Here is a 6,000-nt window from a genome sequence, read left to right on the forward strand (position 1 = left end):
TTTATCCAATCACCTATTGAAAGATACTTTGGTTGTTTCCAATTTTGAGTATTTATGAATAAAACTATTACAAACTTTTGGGTACAGGTAGTGTGTGTGTGTGTGTGTGTGTGTGTGCTGTAAGTGAAAGTTTATAAATCAAGTCAGCCTCTCATACAAAAAGTTATATACACCTTGCTGCGTACTCCTAGTTGCTCTCCCACCAATGAGACAGCACACTCCTTCCCTCCACTCTATATTCCTCATTCTCCCAGTCCATTCAGCCAGCTTCTGTTCACCTCTGCCTTCTCATCTTGTCTTCAGACAGGAGCTGCCGAAATAGTTTCATGTAGTTTTTTTTTTTTTTTTTTAACATTAACAATCTACATGTAGTTTGAACATGTCTGGGAGTTAAAAATTCATTGTGGAGCAAAGTTTTTCTTAATTTTCATAAGCATTTAGCTTATGAATGATAAATCAATCCCACAGCTCATTTGCCTGATGTATTTGGGTTAACCATTTTCTTCTAGGTTGTTTAAAAAGACTAGCTAACTCTTTCATCTTTTTTCACATTTATTTGTAAATTTTAGTTTTGTTATTAAACTGGCAAGATTAAAAAGAAATTTGAAAATATATTTAAGGAAAACACAATCTCACTTCCACGTCTATTTTATGGGAATGTATGAGTAACAACTGGAAAACAAAAAGACTCTTCTTGCAACTACATTGTCAAAACATTTAAAGTGATTTCCCTATTTACAATGAAATGACGTAATGTCTGGGATCTGCTTCAAAATAATCTGGGCTGGGGGAGTAATAGAGGGTATAAATGCAACAAGGATGGCCCGAAATTGGTCATTGTTAAAGCCGTGTGATGACTACACGGGAATCATTACGCTATGCTAAAAGTAAAAGGCCAAGAACAGCTGAGATTTTTAAAATCTTTTTTTATAGAAAATGTCAAACATACATAATAATAAGTTTAAAAGAAAAAATAAAGTCTTAACTATTCTTGGCCTTCTATTGTTACATATACATTTTAGAAGCAGTTTGTCAATCTAATCTTGTTAGATTTTAATTAGAAATGTATCTATAGATCAATTTGTGGAGAATTGACATTTTTCTGAGATATCTTCCTACTATAAATATAGGGTAGCTCTTTTTAAGGTCTTCTGTAATGTCTTTTAGTAAAGTTTTATCATTTTCTGTGTATAGGTATTACACCTCTTGATCAATTTATTCTTGAGGATGTCATAGTTTTGTTGATATTTTAGTGGTTTCTTTATATAATTACATCATGAAGTTATTACTGGTATATAGAATCACAAATGACTTTTGTATATTATTGACCTTATAACCAGCCATCTTGCTATATTCTTCTATTATTCTAATAACTTATCAGTAGATTCTTTTGCCTTCTTTTATGAAAATAATCATATCATCTGAGTATAAGGACAGTTTTATTTCTTCCTTTTAATATTTATACCTTGAACGAGCAGACCAATGGAGTAAAATGGAAACCCACATATGTATGAGAACTTAATATGCAAGAAAGACAGCCCACAACCAGTGGGGAAGGGGTGGTTTACGTAGCAGCTGGTGTTGGGAAAAGTAGATCACAATAAACGTGATGACTGCCTAACACTAAGTACATACAAAGGTAGACTCCGAATAGAATAAAGACCTAAATGTGAAAGACCGAAGTCTGTAGTTAATCAAAGAAAACATAGAATATATTTGTAGCCTAGGAGTGGGTATTTCTTAAATAAAATTTAAATCAAAAACATCATTTTGATTATATTAAAATTAAGGATTTCTATTCAGAACATGATACTATGGAGAAAGTTAGAAGACAGAAGACAGAGTGGAAGAAGATATTTGTAGTAATTAAAAGTGACAATGGGCTGAAAAACAAGAAATTCCTGCAAATCATTGGCAAAGGATGTGAACAGGCAATTTACAGAGAAGGAAAAGCAAAAGGCTAATAAGCATATGAAGAGATGTTCAGGCTTATTAGTCATCAGAAAAATGCAAATTAGAACCATGATGAGATACTACTTCACACGATGAGACTAGCAAAAAGAAAGCCAGAAAATCTGCTTGTTGGCAGGGAGGGGCACACAGGATCTCTCAGGCCCTGCTGGTGGAAGTGCAGGCCGGTGCAGCTTTTCTGGGGATCCATGTATCTAAACGTGATCACGTTAAAGAAAAGCACATCTATGACCCAGCAAGTGGTCGATGATGGTTCAGTGGTAGAATTCTGGCCTTTCATGCCGGTAACCTGGGTTTGATTCCTGCCAGAGCATCTCCTGTGCAGCTACCACCCACCTGTCCATGAAGGTTTGTGTGTTGCTATGATGCTGAGCAGGTCTCAGCAGAGCTTCAGTTCTATTGTGCAGGGGTCATTAAGAGTCAGGGGCTGACTCAATGGCAGCTAACAACAGCAACATAATCCAACAATTTGCCTCCTGTCATATATCCCAAATAAGTGTTTACAAGAATCCCAACAGTGACTTGCATAAGGATGTTCACCATTGCCTTGTTTGTGCCTACAGAGACCATGAGGTATCAGGTATCTATCACTCAGGGAGTATATGGAAAATATGGGGTGGATGCATACCACGGAGTATCATACATCAGTTAGAAGGAATTGACTAGATACACACATACGATTATGGAAAAAAAAATTTAAGAAACATATTTCCATTCTTATTAAGTTAAACTTGAACACACAAAAACATTACAGTAAAACCTGTGAAAGCCGGGACTTGTATAAGGCAGAAACCTGTCAGAGAAGGAAAAAACTCAAATATTTTCCACTAATAGAGAGCAATTGAAAAGTGTTAAGAATGCTCCTTGTCAAAAACAGAAAACTTGGAAGACCCAGAAAAATAAGGCAGGCCCGTTGAGTTCTGGCTCTCACAGGTTTCACTGTGTTATTAACATATTATTGTAACTTACAGTAATACTTCATTACAATTCCAACAATGTACACTGAATGGTTGTCTTTGAGGGGAAGGGAGGAGATGGGGGTGGGAATGGCAGGAAGAGAGATGTTATTCTGGCAGCCGTGGGGAGAAAGTATTATTAAAAGAGTCAGAATGAAAACAAAGAGGTCAGACGTGTGATGGAAAAGCTGGATGGGTAGATTTGCTGTTAATTATGTATTTGGATCACATAGGAGTTTTCCAGATAGGCAAATAAAGGATTTGGCACTGTCAGGGATCCCTGGGTGAAACAAACAGTTAAACACTCAGCTACTAACTGAAAGGATGGTGGTTCAAATCCAGTTAGAGGCACCTTGGAAGAAAGTCCTAACAATCCACTTCTGAAAGATCACAGCCATTGAAAAACCTACGGAGCACAGCTCTACTTTCAAACACATGGGGTCACCATGAGTCAGAATTGACTCGACAGAAACTGGCCTTTGGGTAGAATGACCATATGCCCAGTTTGCTGGGGAAAGTCTTGGTTTACATCAGTTATCTCCAAAAATAGCACCTCCATTCACTCCTGGTTGGGTTGATAAATGTTACGGTCACTAGCTTCAGGATACATTGGGGAATAAAGCAAAGATCCTTGCCTTCATTGAGCTTAAATTCTAGGTTGGAGAGAAAGACAGTAAACAATAAACATAATAAATTAGGAAATCGTGTACTATGTTGGAGATGGATAAGTGTTAAGGAAAAAGGAAAAAAATACATGGATTAGGGTAAGAGGACAAAAGGACCCCAGCATGCTGGGATTGGGGAGAGTATCACAGGTTGTAGTATTTAAACAGGGTGGTCAAGGTAGAAGGACTTCACTGAGAAGGTGAGATTTGAACAAAGACTTGAGGGAAGTGGCCAAGGTTTTTTCTGGTGGAAGAGCAGTTCGGGCAATGGGAACAGCTCTTCCAAAGGCCCTGAGTTGGGAACAAAAAGAACAAAGGAAAAGGGTGAGAGGAGGTAAGGTTTAAAGGACTGAGCCTGACCCAATAGGGTATCAGGGGCCACTGTGAAGACTAAGACGAGGAGCCGTTACAGGACTGACATGACCTGACTTATGTTTCTAAAAGAATCACTTTGGCTGTTGTGTTGGGAATAGACTGAGGGGGTAAGCACAGAGGTCCCTTAGGAGGCTATTCATAGTAAACCAGTAAAAGAGATGATAGTGGCTTGGACAAAAGCGGCTCCAGTGGAGGTGAAGAGAAGCTGTTGGATTCTGGATTTTTTTTTTTTTTTTTTTTTTTGGTGAAAGCATACACAGCCAACTTTAAAGTGTTAAAAAGCAAAGATGTCACTTTGATGACTAAGGTGTGCCTGACCCAAGCCATGGTATTTTCAATTGACTCATATGCATGCAAAAGCTGAACAATGAATGAGGAAGACCAGAGAAGAATTTATGCATTTGAATTATGGCATTGGCTAAGGATATTGAATATACCATGGATTGCCAGAAGAACAAACAAATCTGTCTTGGAAGAAGTTCAACCAGAATGTTCCTTAGAAGGGAAGATGGTGAGACTTCATCTCACTTACTTTAGATGTTATCAGGAGGGTCCAATCCCTGTAGAAGGACATCATGCTTGGTAAAGTAAAGAGTCATTGAAAAAGAGAAAGACCTTCAATGAGGTGGGTTGACATAGCGACTGCAGCAGTGGGCTCAAGCATACCTACTATTGTGAGAATGGTGCAGGACTGGGCAGTGTTTCATTCTGTTATACTTGGGGTTGCTATGAGTGGGAACCAACTGGACGTCACCTAATAACAAATACACAGCCAAACATAAACCATCTCAAGAATTTCTATATGTACAATTCAGAGATGCCAATTATATTCTTCATGTTGTGCTACTATTCTTGCTATCCTTTTCCAAATTATTCCACCACTGTGGTGTTAAACTCACTGCTCTCTGAGCTTCCCATACAACCTTTCAAGTTGCCAATTTGATCTCAAATAGAAAATTCTCTAAAAGAGCACAATGCTCAAAGCAGATGTACTTCACTAATTAAAATAAGCTTTTTTGTTTCTTCATTCGTTTAAAGAAGGCTTCACAGAATAGTTTTGGTTTAAGGTTTAAGCTTAAAGATTATCTCAGAGTAATAGTTTCGGAGGTTGATCCAGCTTCAATGACTCCAGAAAGTCTGGATTCCACTGCAATTCTGAATATTTTTGAATGTAGAGTTAATACAATTCCTAAATGAAGAAATGGTTGGGGAAGGCAGAGAGAAAAGAAAGAAATCAAAGACAGTAGCATACCAAGGTGGGCAGGGTGATGAGCTGGTCCTCCATGGGTACAGGCAATAGGAATAAAGATATGCATTGTCCGTAGAGAATTTAAACATGACTAAATGTTGGTCTGCTGCTTATTATCATCTTGTACCGGCAATTCTAAACAACATCCAGAAAATTATAAAATACTTCTCCCCACCACGGCAGGCCTCCCACCTGCACCCCTCATATTAGTATGATACTAGGATGACTTGAGGGGTTCTGGGCCCAACTACTGGAAAATTGTCCTTAATTTTGTTGAGGAAGATTATGCGAGGAGCAAATTGTTAGGGAGGGAGAGATTAGGAGTTCAGTTCTGAACATTTAAAATCTGAGATGTGTGTTCAACCTTCAAGCAGTACTGTTGAGTAGACAGATAAGTAAATCTGGAGTTCAGAAAAGAGACCCGGATTTGGGAGTTGCTGGCATGTAAATGGCATTTAAACCATGAGACTGGATAAGATTAGCAAGAGAGGGAATGTGGGTAGAGAAGAGAATGGGACAGAGGTTGAACCCTAGGACACTCCTACTTTTTTTTTTTCCATTTCAAACATTTTTTACATGTACACTAAAGTGACGTTGATTACATTCGCCATGTTGAGCAACCATCACTGATATACATTTTCAAGTGTTTATCATCACCCCAGATAGAAACTCAGCGCCCCTTGAGCAATAGCTTCCATTCCCTCCTCTTACCAGTCCCTGGTAACCATGAATGAGCTTTGGTCTCTGTGTGTGCCTTCTTTCAGTATTTCCTGTAAGGAGGATG

This window comes from Elephas maximus, chromosome 3, assembly GCF_024166365.1.
Source record: "Elephas maximus indicus isolate mEleMax1 chromosome 3, mEleMax1 primary haplotype, whole genome shotgun sequence".
Classification (NCBI taxonomy): domain Eukaryota; kingdom Metazoa; phylum Chordata; class Mammalia; order Proboscidea; family Elephantidae; genus Elephas; species Elephas maximus.